A 19690-nucleotide genomic window follows, 5' to 3' on the forward strand; every position below is an offset into this window, starting at 1 on the left:
AGTGGAACGGGGGCTGCCTGGGGCCGAGGGAGGGAGGAATGGGGAGTTAGTGTTTCATGGGGACAGAGTTTCAATTCCAGTTAGTTATACTGGAATTTTAAAAAGTAATTAATATTTTAAAAACCCACCACGTTGATGGCGGTGTGTCAAAGGGACACGGGTCGCAACTGAGAGATCCCAGTGGCCAAAGATGGAGCAATTTTAGCAACAACAACAAACAACAAAGCAGTATTGGGTTATAACCCGAAGTATGAGATTAGTGTCCGTGAGCCCGCACAGACGTAAATAAATGATTGAATAAATCGGTGAATGAGAGCGAAGATCTCCCATGGACGCTCCGCCCTGAAGAAGGGAGCCGCCTCAGTGACTGTCCTCACTGCGCACCGTACAGAAAGCGGGAGAGTCACTTCACGGTCAACAAACCTGGCAAGGACCGCCTCAGCCAGGTGGTCAAGGTCAGCAGCCGCGGGCACAAGTCCCGTCCATCGGACGCACCCTTGCACAGTGATGAAAGGACACTCTACCTCGGTGACGGCCCGACATCCCATTCCTCCCGAAACTGTCAGATCCCAGCAGAGGGGCGTCCTGCCATATCCCTGACCAGGGCTCCTCAAAGCTGTCAAGACCTTCAAAAGGAGCGTCTGAGAAACTGTCACAGTCAACAGGAGCCTAGCAAGACAGGACAGCAAGTGCAATGTGGTATTCTGGAGGGGACCCTGCAGCAGGAAAGGGACATGAGATGAAAGCTGTGGACTTTGGTTCATAAATTCAGTGTATCATTAAGTGTAACAAAGTTACCTTACTAATAATGCCAGATGTTCATGTGAGGGGAAGGCAGGTGCTATGGGGGAGCTGTCTATACTACTGCTCAATTTTGCAGTAAATCTACAACTGTTCTAAAAAAGTAAAGTCCTGGGGCGCCTGGGTGGCTCAGTCGTCAAGCGTCTGCCTTCGGCTCAGGGCGTGATCCTGGTGTTCTGGGATCGAGCCCCATATCAGGCTCCTCTGCTGGGAGCCTGCTTCTTCCTCTCCCACTCCCCCTGCTTGTGTTCCCTCTCTCGCTGGCTGTCTCTCTCTCTGTCGAATAAATAAATAAATAAATAAATAAATAAATAAATAAATATTAAAAAAAAAGAAGAAAGGATGGGCCAGGTGATTCTGTGCCCCTCCCCACCCTGGGGAGCCCCTTCCCCAGGAGCCACCTTTCTCCAGGGTGAGGGGCGTGGGAGCTGCCATGCTCTGAGTGTCCTTGTCCTCTGCATGTTTCTCAGATTCTGGGCATCAAGGAACAAAGGGACAGCATGTCCCGCTGGCTGGGCTACCGGCCCCAGAGCCCAACTCTGAGTTCGAATCCTGACTTTACATCCCCGCGTGCCCTGGAGCACACTAACTTCTCTCTGCTTCATTTCGTAACCTGTGAAGCAGGAGCGGCCGAGGCCCTTCGGGGCGTGGGTGCAAAGAGTGAGTGCGATAGCAAACAAGCCAAGAGTCCACGAAGGATGAGGGCCGAGCACAGCGTGGTCTAGCCGTACGTGGGCTACCGTCCAGCCACATGGCGGAACGAAGCACCTGATACGTGCTACGACAGGGACCAAGAAAGCGTTATGCGACGTGCAAAAAGCCAGGCACGAAGGTCATCATGTTGTAGGATTCCATTTCGATAAAATGTCCAGAGTCGGCAAATCCACAGACACAGAAGGCAGATCTGTGGGTGTGGGGACAGTGGGGGTGGGGGGGGCGGAAGGAGGAATGCCCCGTGGGTGTGATGCAGACGTTCTGGAATTTGATGACTGTACAACATTGCGAACGTACTGAATGTTGCTGAACAGAACACTTTAAAATAATACATCTAAAGGTATATGGCTGAAAAAATATAGCTGATGTGCTGGTGATGGTGATGACGGTGACAATGACATTTTAGAAGTCCAAGATGCAGGGATAGGTATTTCTGGGTTCTGTTTGGTTTTGTTTTGCTTTTTAATCTTGATCGGGTGACCTCTCCCGCTCCCGGGCCAGGCCCCCGGGCACCTGCTGCACGGGTAGAGGGGCAGGCCTCCCTCCCCTTGGCCGGCATGGCCACTGACCACCAGCACCCCAGCCGGGGACACCCACGGCCACTGCCCTGCGAGGCCTCAGGAGCAGGACAGAAACAGCAACCAGGAGGACCACAGCCTGCCAGGAAGCCCTCACCCCCGCCCCGCCGCCTCTTGGGAAATGGAGCCCGTTAATAAGGCTCCCCCAGCCAGACGGGGGTGTCGAGAGGCCTGGCAAAACCAGTGCCCTCCAACCCCTGCCCTGGCGAGGCCAGTGGGCACACAACCAGCTCGGCTGAGGGGAGCCTTGGCAATGACCGTGGGTCTGAACCCCCGAGCTGGGTGCCCCAGGCGGGGGCAGGGGGTTAGGCCAAGTGGGCTGCGCCTTGGGAATCAGTGAGGCTCTCCTTGCTCTGAGGGGCTGGGGAGGGACCCACCCAAGAGGGTCTCCCTCTGGGGACAGCATCCTGCCACATCCCTATAGCCTGGGCTTCCTGCCCAGGAGCCCTGAGGAAGAGGAACTGACCATTTGGTCTTTTGCCAAGGGGAATTCTTGTCTCCAGCTGTGGGTAAAATACTGCATGTGGTAATGTTTTTAAAAATAACTGTGACTCAGAGTTCAAAAGGCACAGAAGTGGCCTGCCCTTTCTCCCGACTCCTCCCAGAGGCAGCCCATACTTCCAGCGTCTTGTGTACCGACCCAGAGGTCCTGTGCACAAATCAAGCGAAAGCCTGCATCTAGGACACTCTATGGGGTCCACTCCCTTTATCTCCTTGAAAGCAAAGGGCAGCAGTCAACACTGTCCCATTTTACAGATGAGAAAACTGAGGTTCTGAGAGAGCTAGTGACCAATCCGTGGTGACACAGTGAGTGAGTCAGGGGCCGGCTAGATGCCATTCCTGACTCCCAGTGCATGTCCTCACCGCCTCCCCCGCCGCCACTCAGCTCCAAGGGCCACCAGCTGCATCGCACCTCTCGGAGCTGGGACTCCCACCTCGGAACTGGAGACACCAGCTGGTGGCCACTTACAGAGTGATCATGAGGATGGACTGAGGCGTGTGAAGAGCTCAGCACAGCACCTGCCGCTTCAGACTCCCCTCAACAGGCACTTGTGGGCCTACTATGCACCAGGCACCCAGTGTGTGAGGCGGCAGCGCAGCCGTGATCCTGGCTCAGGGAGCTCACGGTCTCGCAGGCCTGTACAAGAGCTCAGCACACAGTCACACAGCCAGTGGCCGTGGAGGCGGGACCACACAGCAGGAGCCTGAGGCCGCGTCTGTATCTCCCACTAGAATGTGGGACCGTGAGAGGAAGGGCCAGCGGCTGTCTTGTTCTCCCGCCTCTGCATCCCTGCCCGGGACCATTTATTGCATAGATGCTCAGTAAATATTTGTTGAACGAATGGCGTGATGGGTCCGGTGACCGGCACAGTGAGGATCCATCGGGGAGGGAAGGACAAGGAGAGGTGGTCAAGGCAGGAGTCCTATAGTGGGTAGGGCGGCAACCAGCCGCAAAGGCCGAGACCTTGGTACGGGGAGCCAGCGTCATTATCAGCCTGGTTCCTGTTACTAGCTTAAGATGTGAGGCAGGTCCACACTCCACTCTCTGTATGTCCCCAGGCCTCCTGCTCCCCAGACCTCCCAGCCTGTACCAGTGAGGTGCCAGGTGAATGCTAGCTTCTCCTGCCCAGTGTTTGCTGGTCTGTAGGCTCCTGGGGGCCACTGGGATGGTCAGTGTACAGCGTGGGCCTGGGCATGGCAGGCACTCACTCACTTGGTCTGGAGGCCAAGGACAGGGGGGCCCAGGTGCAGGAGCGGTCCGGACACCCAGAAAATTCTGATTCCAGGCAGCTGTCACAGGAAGGAAAACTTGAAGGGTGCCAGCCAGGGGACCTGGAGTTACACTCCTGGAAAGTGCCTTGTGTCTTCCTGCCTCCCGAGACAGGCCGTGGGTGATGGACAGGGTTTGGGAACCTCCAAGGAGGGCAGAAGTGCTGGGGAGAGGGTCAATGTCCTAAGACCTGAAGGCCCAGGTTGGGGGTGAAGAGCGAGCCCAGGCTGAGGAGGCCCTCTCACTGACTGCTGTGTGGCCTTTTCAGCCAGGAACTCTTCCCTCTCTGGGCCTCAGCCTCTTGCTCATTACAATAAGGGCAGAGGGGGGCTAAATGCAGTGATCTTTCATTGAGGGTACCAGTGGTTGAGACCCAGGACGATAGACGCAGTTTGTACTTTGGGGGACGAGGTATCCCAGCAGGGGCTGGGTGAGGCTGGGCTTAGCATGGTCTGGTTCAGGGGCTGGGATCACGGGGCTCCTGTGGGTCAGGATCAAGAAGCTAGCTTCTGACCGGGATCTCTGGCCAGGGTCAGGGGTCAGGGCCCTCTCTGTGTCCCCTGTGCGTAGCCATCTGACTTACACCAGAGTACGGCCCAGTCCCACCCCTCATGCTGAAGAAACTGAGCTGTGGCCAAGGCTGGGGGTGGCTGTAGGGGGCTGGGCCTGGGCCTGCAGCCCCTCACCACTGCCTTCCCTCCTAGTGAACCCAGAGACCACCAAGGTGGCCCAGACAGCCTTCCAGTGAGCCAGTGACCCCGATAGCAAGAGTGAGAGCCCACGAGGATCCTTGGCCAAGTCAAATGGGGTCTGTTCGAGTAAGTCGGGCCTGGTGCGTGAACAGGCTGGACACTGGGGTCGTGGGGAGTAGCCGGCTAGTTGCCCCCAGGCCACAGAGAGAACTCAGGCCTTCCCACCTGACTTGGTTCCCAGGGCCAGAAGCCTGATACTCCTGCCCACCCCCCAGCCATGCTTCTTCAATCTACCCTAACCGTACATGTCCTTTGGGGATATATTGGAGTGCGTCAACCTCTCCAACAGCTGCAGCAAGATTCAGGCCTTGGAAGGGCCCTTTCCCACTGCCTTAGGCAGAGGTTTGGTGGAGGGAGGCAGGGTAATGAGATCTCTGGGCAAAATGGGTCTCCCGACTCTCCGAGGGCTGCGGCATGCTAGGGACCAGGCATCTTTACAAATGACTCTGTCACATCCAGCTAATAGCCCTGCTCACCAAACAAGCGGAAAGGCACTCGAGAGGTCAAGTAGCTTGGAGGTCCCTCGGAGACAGACAGCAGCAGGCTCAGGCTGGGTCCAAGTCTGTGTGTCTGTCTGAGGCCCAAGGGGTGGGGACGACACTGTTCAGAAGCCTTATCTCTGTCCTAAAACCCACCTCCTCGTCCTCCTCCACCTCCCCGCAGATAAACTCACCCCAAGCGAATCCTGCTTTACCCAGATAATCTGACGGTGGAGTCGGTGTGAACGTCTTGCAGCCACTAGGGGGTGCTGGTGATGCTGGAATGCAGCTTTACCTCTCTTGAGAAAAGCGCCAGCCTGCTGGGCTTGGAGTGAGGGTGTCCTAGATCCAGCCCCTCATTCCCTGTGGGACCTTGGTCTTCAGTTTCCCCTTCTGTAAAATGAGGAGAAAGCCACCCTAGACCCATGTCACAAGAGGTCAGAGATGGCAAGCATGCCTGTAGAAGTTGGAAGAAATATTACCATTTATTACTATAAATCATCAATAATTCAAGAAGGCCAGATGGTCACAGAATAAATTTCATTAATAACTGTTACCCAAAAAAGACATGGAAGGAGTAATGTATGACTGGCCATGACCGACAGCAGGTGGAGCTGGGTAATGGGGACAATGAGAGTTCTCTGTATCACTCTCTCAAGGAATAGAACGGAACAGAGAGGGAAGACAGCAGGTAGGTCTGGACTCTGGCTTCTGGGCACAGGATAGCATAGTGGCTTAAACTACAGGTTTAAACTACAGGGTGCCTAGGTGGCTCAGTTGGTCAAGCATCTGCCTTCGGCTCAGGTCATGATCCTGGGGTCCTGGGATCGAGTCCCACATTGGGCTCCTTGCTCAGCAGGGAGTCTGCTTCTTTCTCTCTCAAATAAATAAATTTTTTTTTTTTTTTAAATGCAGGATTTGGGCTGGGACAGACTCAGGATTAAATGCCGGTTCTATGGAGGCCACGTAAGCCCTCCGAGCCATTTCCATTGTGTTCTGTGGGTGCAGCAGTAGTAATCGTGGGGTGGTTGTGAGGATCAAAGTGGGAAATGCACGCAGACCCCCCGCGCAGTGCCCGGCACCCAGCAGGTGCTCGGTGCGGGACAGCTATTTCCTCGTGTTGTGTTCTACAGGCTGAAGTTGGGCCCGTGGGGAGGGCTTGGGTGGGTCGAGAGGTACAAGAGTCTGAATGTGTCCCAGTGGCCTCCTGTCTCCCTGCCTCTGGTCTCGGCCCTCTGAAGTTTGCTTCCCAGGGCAACTCGCTGAGACCCATCTTTGATCATGCTTGTCACGCCCACCCTGGGGACCCAAGGCCTGACTCCTCACCTGCTTGGGTTTTATCTCACGGACACCCAATCCTGATCTTTTTTCAGGAGCCCCCCCCATAGCCAACAGCAGTGACAACCATTATAACAGCTGCCTCTAAGCTCCTTCTAGAAGTGAGGCACTGAGCTAGATGCTTTTTGTATTGCTTCAGCAATCCTATGGACGAAGCACTTTTATGCTCATCATTTACACACCAGGAAACCGTTAGTAAGTGCCAGAGCTGGGTTTGAGCCCAGCCATGATGTCCCCAAAGACTGCGCTCCATGCCCCTGCTGGATGGGCATTACCCGGGCCATAAGGCCTTGGGGGGGGGGCCTGAGACTCCATGACCAACCCCAGGCTCAGAGGGCCCCAGCAAGAGGATGTGACTTTCAGTTACTCCTAATTCCAAAGTTGACCTCAGGCGGGCTCCTTAAAGGTCATAGGCTCCTTGGAGGTCATGGGCCCTGCCTGCTCTGCCTAGTGGCAGTGGTGTCCATAATGTACTCCCCAGTGTGAGGTTCCACTAAGAATCCATGACCTCCCACCTTCAACAGACCTTTGCCCTTTCTGCATAAGCCCTCCCTCAGCTTTCTGGTCAACCCACTTCCCTACCCACAGCAATGACATCTTTGGTCCTTCTCTACCATCTTGAAATTTCCAGCTGCGCCCCCCCTGTCTATCTCCCAGCTCTCTCCCCACAAACAGCCTTGTCTCCTACTTCCCAGATTGCTGGGCAGCATGGCCAACAGAACCTCTCCCTCATCTTCCTGCTCCCCATAACACCAACTCACCCACCTTCCCGTTGTTCTTCTTCTGTTCTACCATTGGATGGTTCTTCCCTTCTGAACTGCAGACTGACTCCTTCCAGCCTGTGAATTCAGCTCCGGAATGTCTCTCTCCTTCCAGGTATGCAGCTCAGAATTTTAGGCTTACCCTTGACCTGCTCTTCTCCCTCATCCCCGTCACTGAGCCCCGTCCATCTGTCTCTATCTCCACCCTAAGCCAGGCTACCATGCTATCTTATGGGGATTGGTCTATTGCCTCCTGAATCCTGACACCTTCCTGTATCCTGAAGTCCCCTACAATAAGAGCAGAGCAGCCTCAAGAAGCAAAACTGACCATTCATTTGCCTGCCAAAAACTCAGCAAGGATAAAGAGAGTCTTAGGATACAGGCCAAATCATCTGACATGGGCTCCAGAGTCCTGCATTATCTGGCCCCTGTCTACCTCTCAACCTAGTTGTTATGGACCTAGCATAATTGTTCGGTTCCGGGTTGTGTTCCATCAGCTCTGGAAAATTCTCAGTCGCTGTCTCTCCAATTACTGCCTCTCCCCTGTTTTATCCGTTCTTAACCTCCTGAATTTCCATTAGACATATGTTGGACCCTCTCATTCCACCCCACATGTCTTAGCCACTCTGCATATCTTAGTTGCTTTCCATATCTTTATTAGCTCTATGCTAAATTCTGGATCATTTCTGTAGATACCTCTTCCAATTCTCATTCTTTTTATACCTGTGTCTAATCCATTTACTTATTCACTGAGTTTTTCATTTTAATATCAATAATTTTTACTTCTAGAAATTCTATTGAGTTCATTTTCCAAGCTAACTGTTCTTCTTTTTTTTTAACCCCTAGAGTCCTGTGATTTCATTATGGCTCTATTTCCTGAATCAGTGAAAAATTAGTTCCCTTGTAGTTTCTTCCAGATTGTTCTATTTCATCAGATCCTTGGGGTGCTTATGCTTTAATCGGTTGTGTTTTGCTAACTCTCTCTTGTGGTAGATGGTTTCCTTGTATGGCTTTTCATTTTCACTTTCACTTTCATTTTACTTACAAGCTCATCTTTACTGGAATTGGGTTGTCCTGTGGACACAATGCTCTCCAAATTGCCTGCATTTCCTTAGAGTGTGGTTTTGCACTGACTCCTGCCAGGAACCCCGAAGTTTACATTATTCATTAGGCTGGATGTTTTTCTAGCTTCCTTCCTCAGCTCAGGAAGTCCTCCAGCATGCTGGCAGTATAAATACATACTTTATCACTGCATGTGCATGAGCTGGGGTTTTCCATTTATATCCACACCCAGCCCCACCCCAACATTCCTTGTGGCTGCCTTGTTCACTTTCCTTTTCACGGATGGGAGACGTCTTCATCCCACCTCCTCATCTTTCCCTCTAAGGGTGTTATAGCCCCAGGCCAGTGTAGTTGGAACCCGCATCCTCTTCCTTATCTCTCTGGTATACTTCACTTACAGTTTTAGCTCTCAGTCCTCTGCGTATCCAGTACCTAGGACTATCCCTTTCTTCCTTTTGAGCTCAGCTACATATTAAATGAAACCTTGTGTTGTAATGCAGCCGGTGGTTCAATTGTTTTTTGAGGAGAGGTCTCCTGGAGCCCAGCCCAACAGTCCACAAATTGGAGGTCCTGCTGACTGCCCAGGCCACCTCAGGCCACCCTCCCCAGCCCCATCCTCTGCATTAGCCATGCTCCCGCCATAGGGCCTTTGCACATGCTGTTGCCTCTTGCCCTGAATGCTTTCTATCTCCCTTCCCCCATCTGATTCCTCCTCTTCCCCCATCTGAACCCCCCCCAAAACACACAGTAGGTCAGATCCCGTCTCGAGAGTCCTCAAACCACAGCCTGGTGCATTTCTCCTTTAAAATACTGCTCAGGTGCCATTTTGCATTTAGTTCTGGGGTTATCTGATGCATGTTGGGCTTCCTGAAGGTAGAGACCGTGTCTATTTGGCTCTCTGCTGGAGCCCACCTTCTCACCCAGGGCTGAAGTATAGTCCGTATTCCAGGAATATTGTTGAATAAAAGCAACATCTTCTCTTGGAAGGTCTCCATGCAGCAGGTCCTGTTCTAAGCTCTCTATGTGGATTACCTCATTCTCCCCTCGCAACAACCTTATGAGTTAGCTACTATTATTATCGGTATCTTGCAGAAGATGAGACACAGAAGGCTAAGTAAAGGCATCCTTATCACATCCTGAGAGGTGGGCGGGGCAAGGGATTGCTTCACTATTACAGACAGGAAAGCCAAAGGCCAAAGAGGGTAAGGGTCATCACTGGCAAATTAGTGATGGAGTGGGGCCTCGGACTCAAGCCACAGAGCCCCAGCCCCTGCCTTAGGCAGCTCCCTCTTTTCCCACCCCTGGGCAAGTGACCCCAGCTGTCAGCTTCATTCTTCCCATCACCAGGGGAAGTGACCACAGCTATTCTCACGGGTCCCTATCCTGGCCATGGGACTCTTTATGTCTCCCACAGTTTTTCCCTGGTTTCCCCACCAATCAGCCCAAGTCCCTGTCCATTGCTGTAGGACACCCAAGGTTGCTTGTCAGAACGAGGTCATGGGCAGTTCTTTCGTGACGGCATAATTCCTCCTCCCACACCCAAGCAGGTGACTCTTGGTGGCTTACTTTTGAAGAGGTGGGGTGGGTATGGGGGGAGGTGGGGAAATAGGGGACCCGGCCCACAGAGGGGTCTCTGAAACCTCCAAATTCTTCTCGCCAATTCTTCTCACCCCCCCTGCTGTGATTGGCTGTTTCTAAAACATCTTCCTGATAATCAAAGTCATATGACACGAGTTATAGAGGGTACATATGGGGGTTTTGATGGTTTGGGTCATGTTTCATTCTTAAGCTCGGTGGTAGGACATGGGGATTTGGTTCACAGATCCACACCCCCTGTCCCTATCCATTAGGGCCACGTGAATTTCCACATTCTGAATTTTGCGGATTTCGGAAAGGTAGGACAGTGTGTGTGTGCCCTGGAAATATTGCCAGACACCCCCATCGGATGTGGGGTGGCACCCCACGAACAAACAGAGCTCTCCACATGGGAATATTTGCAAGAAGCGAGATAAATACTATAAATGGGCTCCCATCCAAATGGCCTGGTTTACTGCCAAACTTAAGGGGAAAACTTGCAGTTTTCAGATCTTGTTTGCTTCGGTCACTGTAGATAAGGAATCGAGGGTAAGGACCGTGTGTGTCTTCAATATTAATGCATGAAAGCTAAAGACAAAGGGATGAAGGAAATCATGGAAAATAGAGAAAAGTATGAAGAGAAAGACCCCATGGTCATTCCTAGTCATTGTAGCTTTGTCATAACTGAGAGGTCAATGCTGGTACATCGCTATGAACCAAACTCCAGACTTTCCCTACTGATACCGCCTTTCTGTCCCAGGATCCAATCCAGCCTCGCACACTGCATGTAGCCTTTCAAAAATCTCTTCAAATGTTGTGTTATTTTATTTACTTCTCTTTTGCTGTTTAGGAATCCAAAAAGTTCAGAGTACTGTAACACCTGTCGACTCTCTATCTCCGAGCGTCCTGTTTAAACCACCCACCACCAACTTTTCTAGGAGTCCTCTCCTGTTTCTGGCTCCCAAAGTCTTTCCCTCTTGCTTTTGAGTCTGACTGTGACATAAAAGCTTTTTAGGAACCTGTGAACCAAGACTTTTGTGGGCAGGAATGCTTCCAGAAGGCAGATTTAACAGGATCTCAAGGGGCAGGGAGAGAGCTGTGGGAAATTATCCTGGCTGGGGCCGGGGACCGGGGGGCGGGGAGGGGGTGGGGAGACGGATGGGACAATACTGTTGGGACCTGAGGGGGCTGGGGGGGGGTTATTCCCAGTGTGGCTGAGGGCAGGGGTTGTTTTGGGGTGTGAAGGAGTTGCAGGTCAGGTAAAGAAGTAGGTTGAGATCATGTCTTCGAGTCTTAAAGGCCAGGAGGAAGCAGCAGAAACTACAGAAGGCTTGGGAGCGAGGGCGGGGGGGAGGAGATGACATGGGGGGGCTGGTGTGGGAGGGCTGGATGGAGAGGCATGAAACCGAGTGTCTGCTAAGATGGCAGAGAGCAGGAGCGGCCCTCCAGGATCAGCTGGGCCTGCCCCTTCGCTGTATAGAGGGAGTTCCAGAGGCTGGAACCGGAAAGACACTCGTTCAAGGTCAGATGTCACATTCATACCAGAGTCAAGAGTTTCTGCATCCTCGGCACTTGTATGTATGTATGTACATCTGTCTGTATTTTCAACAATATCTACTGAATTCTTACCCTGGGCCAGGCCCATATGGTTCCTGACTTTATGAAACTTACAGCCTAATGGGTAGAGATGCCAATAACTAACCAGCCAAACAAAAGACTATCTAACCACTAACTGTGCCCAGAGTTAAGAAGAAAATAAAAAACGGGTAATCAGGGAAGGTGCTAACAGAACTCACGACTCACACTCGAGGGGCTATTTCAAAGTTATCTGTGGGTCACACTTTGGCGTATATCAAAATCACCTGCAGGGGGCGCTAAAACAGATTCTTGGGCTCACCCTCAAAACTTCGATTTGGTGGGGAAGGAGCCCGAGAATCTGCATTTCTAACAAGGTCCCTCTCTGCGCTGATGCTGCCAGTGGAGGGTCCACGCTTGGAGTAGCGCCCAGCTAGTCTGTTTGGTCTCTAGAGAGTAAAAACGCAGGTAAACCCCGCGGCCAGCAGACGAAGCCTCACCTGCCGTGATGCTGCTTTCATTTTGGAGACAGAGGCCAGTGCTGCGTGGGGAGGTCCTGGTGCACGCTGTTTTCTGAGCACCAGGAAAAAGTTGTTGGGAAGGTGGAAAAGTGAGAATCTAGGACAGGAAGGGCCCACGTGACCCCAAAGCCACAGATGCTGGGAAACCACTAACTTGAGCTTTCAGAAGTTCGAGAGTGAGGCCTGACCCCACGATCCCCGGGGTCCGCGGCCACCCACACCCTCCAGCCACTCCGTGCAGAGTCCAGGGTCCTGAGAGGACCACAGTGAATCTGCTCACTTCCCCCGGTACCATCACTACCAGCCAGGCCCCCTATTCCAAAAGGAAGCTCTCCCAAGCCTCTGGGATTCCCAGTATATGCTGCCGAGAGGAGGGGGTGGTGGACCCCCCAAATCTCTCCCTGGTCCCTCTGGTGTCAGGCAGAGATATTGGTGGGGGAATATGGCTCCTTCCTTCCAGGACTTACGACCTGACTGCTGGGGAGACAAGACCCCTACCTAGACTTTTTTTTTCTTTTCTTTTATGTAAGTTCTACACCCAACGTGGGGCTTGAACTCAGGACCCCAAGGTGCATGCTCTATGGACTGAGCAGCCCCAGGCAATCCCTCCTACTGAGACTCTTAAATGGGAGGAAGAATCTGCAGGAGGACCAGAGGGAGGGAGTGGCAGGAAGAAGGGACCCTCTGAGCACTGACCTGGCAGCAGGGATGGCAGATCTCAGAAGAGTGCTCAAGAGGGCTCTCTTAGGAAAGGTTTTAAATATTCGATGGAGGCACTTAGAATTATCACTAGAGTTTCTTTTCTGGGGGAGGAGGGCCACAGAGGGCCACATTCTCCTTTCTTTTTGATTTCAGAATTAAACTGAAGAGTTTCCAACTTGAGACAGGGAAATGGTCTTGGGTAGACGGGGAGAGAGAGAGATAAGCTCTGTAGTTTCTTCTGTCCTTCCAGAAAGCAGACAGGAGGCTCTCAAGGAAGTCAGGCAACAGGACCGAAGGCAATAAGACCGCACGATCCTTCCCTTGTCTCTTCCTGTGACCCACCCCTCTCCCTGGGTGTCTGCTGGGAAGGCCCGGAGGTTGCAGGTGGTAGGGTGAAGGGCGTGGAGAGGTGCAAGAGAGCAATGGCCGACTGGCTGCCCCCCGGGCCTTGGTTTCCCCTCTGTGGAATGGGACGACAGAGCCCACCCTAGGGCCTAGGAGGGACCGCTCGGGAGAGGTACCCCTGATGTGGGAGAAGGACAAGAGGTGTGGGTTGGGATGTACTTTATTGTGGGTATCTAGATGAGTGCCCGGCCAGGCTGTGGGGCCATCTGCCCCATGGGTCACTCGTGTGCCCGGGGAGTACTCTGATGGGCACAGCGGCTCCAGGTCTGTCCAGAGCTTCCTGTGGTCCGTGATCACCACAGTGGCCATCCTCGAGGTCAGGTACGGGCTGAAGGAGTGTCAGGGGACATGAGCCCAATGGGGAGGCGCTCATTCACCTTTCAGGCTCTCCCCAGGCAGAGCTACAAATGCCTCTGACCCTCCAGCCGTGGGGAATCCTGGGTCCCCTTCCTTCGAGGCAGCTCTCCCTCCTGGTGGCATGGCACGCTGATGCCCTGGCCAGAGTGTGGATCCCCGTCTCTGGGTTACCCAGAGAATATTATCTCTGCCACCACACAAGACGGCTCAACCCACTTTAAGGGCACAGGTCCCCTACTGGCAACCTGATGTGGCAGAAAGAGCCGTGAGCTGGAAGGCTGGGACCCGGTGCAAGCCCAGCCCTGAGCCTCAGTTCTCCTTCCTATAAAATGGGAGCGTTGGATCTGATGAGCTCCAAATTCCCCTTTGACCCCAACATTGTAGGACATTCATTCATATGAGGTGACGCTAATGGGGCAATCTCAGACACCCTTACTGGGCTGTGCAGGGGGTATTTTGGAAGGCCCTGTCGAGAGCTTTCTGCTCCCTTCCCCACGGGATACACGGAGCTGGACTTGCCTTTCTTTTGGATATCTGCTTGCCCATGTGGCTTTGGGAGAGGAAATGGTGGAAGCTAGAATTGGCCTGGCTGGGTTTCCTTGTCTACCCCTTGGTCAGCAGACAGCGTCTCTCAGACCTTCTCTCCCCTCCCCATAGCACTGGCTCCATTCAGCCCCTTTGTCCACCCAAAGGTGGGCATCAAAGGTGCCATCTCCCCTTCTGACCAGCTTCCTGCCTGAGTTGTCACTCATCCTCTGTTCCATGTAGTTCCAGTGTAGGACAAGAAATATGGGGGCACAGGGGGATTCAGGTCCTGAGGATGGTGGGGAGGGCAAGGAGCCCTCACAGAGGTCTGCCTTCTGGTAGAAGAGGAGGATGGAAGCTCTAAAAAGCAAATCAGGCTTCAAGCTGGAGGAGACATCTCTTATAAGCATATTTTCAGCCAGACCACCTTATGCTCAGAGCAGGTCTTCTTCCTACCTGCAGGCCGTAATACAAAAGGTTTCTGTCATCCCAGCACTGGGAGGCACAAGGCTCCAGGAAGGATGTGTAGAGAAAATCCATCCTGCCACATTGGCCAAATGGGGTGGGGAAAGAAGACAACACTAGCATATGCAAAGTCCCTGGGGCCGAAGGAATCAATCATGATGGATTCAAGAAACTTAACAGACAGCCGCCTGGGTGGCTCAGTTGGTTGAGCATCCGACTCTTGATTTCGGCTTGGGTCGTGATCTCAGGGTCATGGGATCGAGCCCTGCATAGGGCTCCGCACTGGGTGTGAGGCCTGCTTGTTCTCTCTCTCCCTCCCTCTCCCTCTGCCCCTCCCCCTCCAAAAGAGAAAGAAACATAATGGAGGCTGATGTAGCACAGAGAACAAAGAGGAGAGGGAGAGAGATGAGGTCAGGGTCCACACCACGAAGGTGCGAAAAGGGTCTGGTCTGTATTTTGCTGGCTGGGAGGCACCAGGCACGCCCCTTCACCTTTAGGAACATTTGATGGGAGGCCACCATATTCTGAGCCGGGTTCCTTCCAGCCCCTGCTCTGGCCCCTCCAAGTGCTCTCTTGGGCTTGTTTTTGTTTTAAAGGTTTTATTTATTTATTTTGACAGAGAGAGCACAGCAGGGAGAATGGCAGAGGCAGAGGGAGAAGCAGACCCCGGCTGAGCAGGGAGCCCGTTGGGGGGCTGGATCGCAGGACGCTGGGATCATGACCTCAGCCAAAGGCAGACACTTACCAGTTTGAGCCACCCAGGCGTGCCTCTCTTGGGCTTGTTTCTCTTTATCTCTTGGGGCCCAGGGCAAGGGTGTGGCTCACTAAGCTGACCGGGAGCACTCAGGGGGACTGGCAGGCAGAGCCTCTAGCGGTTGAGGTGGCCCAAGGAAAGGTGTTTGGCCAGTAGTTGGAGAGCAGGACTTCAATCCAGGGGCGTCTGACACTAACGTGACCACTCGCTTGCAGTATCCTCGTACTCACATGGGGTGGAAGTGCCCTGAGAGTGCAAGCTGTCACCAGGAGGTGAGTGGAAGACCTTCCCAGCAGGCTGACTTGTCCCCAGGATGGATGTGTCCTCTGCAGGAGGAGGGAGCTCCCTGTCCCAGGAGCGGCGCAGAAGGGCCAGGAGGTTGTGGTGGGGCTTTGGACGGGTAGTTGGACCAGCCGCTGTTCAGGGCTGCTGCAGCTCGTCTTCCTTCCGTCCCTTGAGCGCTCTTGGTTCCTCTCTTCCTCATCTCCGCCTGTGTGACTGGGACAAATTCGTTCGCCTCTCTCAGCCTCAGTTTGTTCATCTGTAAAATGGGGTCTGCATTTTGGGGTTATTCTGAGGATTAGGTAAATTCCTAGATAGTGTCTGGCACAGGGTCAGAGAGCCGAAGACTCAGTTAATAAGACCAGTTATTGCTGTTACCCCCTTCTCCCCTCTTTTCATTCTGGGGAGCATCGCGGGACAGGAGCCAGGCCCGCTGGGTTCTGTCTCCTGCACCGCGACCGTCTCCTCTTTCCCACCCTCTCCCCGCCTCCTCGGAGAGGCGAACTCAGCCTGGGGTCCTCCTGCGGCGCCCTGACCCCCTCCGCGCGCGCGCGCGCGCCCCTGCCTCTGTGTGGCCACCGGGGGCCGTGCCTGGGTCGGGGCGCACAGCGTGGGGAGCGCGGGAGCCGCCCTGCGCCCCCGCCCAGCCCGCGCCCCCGCCGGCAGCGGCACTTCGAATCCACGTGATTTCCCGGCAGCGGCCGCAGGTTCCCAGCACTGGCCCTGCCGCTCTCCGCCAGCTTTCAGTTTCGTGCGCCGCGCGGCGGGTCCGGAGCGCAGCGGGTGAGTGGAGAGCGCGCCCCGGGGCTGCGGGCTCGGCCGGGCGAGTGGCGCGGGGAGGAGGGGGTGCCCGAGGCCGCTGGGCGGGGGGCGCCGCCGGCCGCGGGCTGGGGGGCCGGGTGGTAGGGTGCAGGGACTGACGGACCGGTGGACAGATAGGGCGCCCGCGGCCGGCGCAGCGCTTCGTCCGCTGCCGGGCAGAGTTTGAGGGTAGGAGTGCAAGCTGCAGAGGGAGGCAAGTAGGGGTCACCCGGGCTGAGGGGCGGGGTACGCGGCTGCGCTCCCCTTTCTGCCCACTCTCCCCACTCTCCTGAACTTTAACTTTTAATTGCTTTTTAAAGAATTATAGACGCGGGAGATGGGGGGGAGGGGAGAAATGGATAAAGGGGATCAAGAGGTACAGACTTTGTTGGATACACAAGGTAAGTAAGTGCTAGCGGTCTGCTGCACCCCACAGAGCCTGGCGTTAACACGCGGGAAGGGTAATAGACGCAGGAGGAAACTTCTGGAGGTGATGGATAGGCTTCTGGCATAGATTGTGGTGAAGATTCACAGATGGAGACTCACCTCCAATCTCATCAGGTTGTAAACAGTAAATAAGCACAGCTGTTTGCATGTCAGTCGTACCTCAGTAAAGTGCTTTACAAAAAAGGTGCAAAGTTTCAATTATGAAATATGTAAGTCAGAGAGATGAACGCTCGGTAGTAGGACTATAGGCAATGGTATTACAATAGCGCTGTGTGGTGACGGAGGGTAGCTACCGGCGGATAGAATTGTGGAACCGCTGTTTTACCCCTGAAGCCAATACAGCATTGTATGCGGCTCGACCTCAATAATAATTAAAAAAAAAAAAAAAGCATTCCAGAAGTCATGCCGCTCATTCTGTACAATTCAGACTTTTTAGCCTAAAAACGCTTTTTTTAAAAAATTATGGACAATGCCCAACCGCCTGAGGATGAAAGGACGGAGTGAGGTTGAGGCGTGCCAACTTGCTGGTGCGGATATAAGCAAGCGCTGTGTCCCCCCGCTCAACTCCAGCATCCCTCAGCCCCCTTCATCCCTGCCACACCTCATTTTGAGACAAATGACAAACAGACATCACAGCATTTCAACCGAAATATTTCAGAAGGTACTAGAAGATAAAGAATCTTTTTTAAAAAACATAACCACAGCACTACCTGAAGACCGTAAGCTTTTTAACAATAACTTCTTCACGTCAAATCGCCACAGACTGTGTCCGATGCACGTTTTAACCTCCTAATAGGGCGAACACATGGGCGTCACTTTGTTACTTGCTTTTTGCATTTTATGTGGTGTTCAGCCGTTTTTCTCGCTCAGGTCAGGACCCTGGGGTGTGCTGCGGTGGCATGTGGGGACGTCCGGGAGAGGTCCTCCAGCTTCAGCCTGGTTTGCATCCGTTTTATAAGTTGGGGGTTCTTCGTTTCCTTTTTAAAAGATTGGGGGTTTGCAGACTTAAAAAACAGTTTGCAAACCAGCACTTCTCGCCTCCCGAACCTGGGGGTGTCAGGAGGTGGGTTGCGCCCCGGGCGCTACCTAGAGCCTCCTCCCTCCAAAGGGCTTCTCGTTCGTTCTCTGTGGAAGCAGTAAGCCCAGGAAGGCGTTGGGCTCGGTGTCCCGCTGGAGGACAGAATGGGCGGGAAAGCGGATTATTTCAAGGTGCACGAGGCTTGCCCGCAGCGGGCTGTCCTTGGACCTGGTCGACCTGGAGGCCCGGCTGGCGGCTGATCGCGCCCACCTGCCTCGTCTCCGAAGCGCCTGGTGTGGGAGGCAGACGGGCCTCGGCCTCAGCACCTCATGTTTGCTGGGGGACAGTGGACGATTTCCTCTCTCAGAACGTCACTTTCTCATCTGTGAACCGGAGGGGGGGGGTGTGATCGTACGTCCTTCAGAGCGTGGCTCACGGCTGGATGAGCCACGCCTCAGTGCCTGGTCCCCTCAAAGCACCACGCAGGCACTCAGAGAGCGGGGAGTCCTTGGTGAAGGCCGACCAGCAGAAGGGAAAGTTCTCTGGGAGAGTTTTCGTGGTATGCTTAGCTTTGTGCCTCCATCCGGGTCCATCTGTCTGTCCCCCAACACACACATACCCCCCTGTCTGCTGAGGAAGATTCCACAAAACTTCTTGGTACGTCTTTTCCCACCTGTGATGAATTGAATTGTGTCCCTGAGAAAGATAGGGTGAAGTCCTCGCCCTCAGTGTCTCTGAATTGTGACTTTATTTGGAAATAGGGTCATAGCAGATGTGCTCAGCGAAGATGAGGTCACACCAGAGTACGTGGGTCCTTAAATCCGTATGACTGGTGTCCCTGTAAGAGAGGAGGTCAGCTTCTGAAAATGAGCTGACCGCCATGTGACAGCAGAGACAGAGATCAGAATGATGGGTCTGGAAAGGCCGGAGCCCCAGGAATTTCCAGCAAGCAGCAGAAACCAGAAAAGGCAAGGAAGGACCCTCCCCCAGAGGCTGCTCTGTTACAACTGTAACGAAGCGAGGAAACTAACTCACCAGCCCAGGGCCTCGCTTCTGCTTTCCAGAGTTGGACGGAGGACCAAGCAAATGAACACAAGTGCCAGTACTTGGTAAAAACTTTCGTAGGTGTTCTGAGGATATAAACTACTGGTGTCCTTCGCCAGATCTATTTTTTGAGCATTGGCTGCTAGCCCCAAGTCTACCTTGGCTGAAACCCAGTCTGCAAGGAAAACACCCAAAGGATTTACAAAGAAAAAAAAAAAAAATGGAAAATGATCAGTCTGGCTGTCGTTGGTGTAGGCTGTCTGGAGAAGGGAAGATTTTTGATCCCTCTGGCCACCTTGGAGAACATGTCTCTCCCACACACTGTACTTAAAACCATCGCAGAAGCGATGGGGCAGGCAAGCACTTGGTTATACACGGGACTTGTTACCTGTAAACTGGGCACGATTGTGTCACCCATATGCTATGTGGGGGTTCATGGGGCCTTGAGCGCTAAGTAAAGTTGGCATGAACCCCCATTCTGTTCCTTTGGGAAGCCCTAAGTGTTCTTCAGCTCTCTGTGAATCTTGAGGATGGAGGTGGGTGTGAGCTTAGTTCCTCTGGCCATCTCTGATCCCGGACTCTTCTTCTGTTCTGTGGTCATCTTTTCTCCCTCGTTGACCAGGGCACGAAACCAGTCATTTTCCTGGGATGGAGAGAGGAGAGTCGTGGGGAAACGTGAGTTCACTCACTTATCCTGCTGGTTTCAAGCCTGACTCTCTGTGATGGCACTCCTGCTCCATCCCGTGGGTCACTCCGACGTCTTCTGATAAATTCTCAGACACAGGCATCTTCCCCAGGCAGGTTTTTAGCAGCCCTTCTCCCTGAGATGCCTCTGACATTTAGCAAAGGAGAACTTCAGAGAGCCTGAGGGAATGTTGACTTGACCTCAGATGACCTCTGTTTGCACTTTGGTTTACTTCCAGTCTTTTTTCTATGTGTGTATATTCATGTTTTTTAACGGAC

The 19690-nt window shown here is 53.5% G+C and overlaps 1 protein-coding gene across 13 annotated transcripts in view; it reads left to right on the forward strand.

The window, feature by feature from the left end:
- Positions 1–16123: 16123 nt before the first annotated feature.
- Positions 16124–19690, forward strand: part of NLRC5 (NLR family CARD domain containing 5) — an 85343-nt gene continuing 81776 nt past the window's right edge. For all 13 annotated transcript variants that reach the window (XM_048223810.2, XM_044382397.3, XM_044382399.3 and 10 more), the window contains exon 1: positions 16124–16200. The gene's annotated coding sequence lies outside the window, so the exon portion shown is untranslated. The remainder of the gene's footprint in view (positions 16201–19690) is intronic.

The sequence above is a fragment of the Ursus arctos genome, unplaced genomic scaffold, assembly GCF_023065955.2.
Source record: "Ursus arctos isolate Adak ecotype North America unplaced genomic scaffold, UrsArc2.0 scaffold_19, whole genome shotgun sequence".
Classification (NCBI taxonomy): Eukaryota; Metazoa; Chordata; class Mammalia; order Carnivora; family Ursidae; genus Ursus; species Ursus arctos.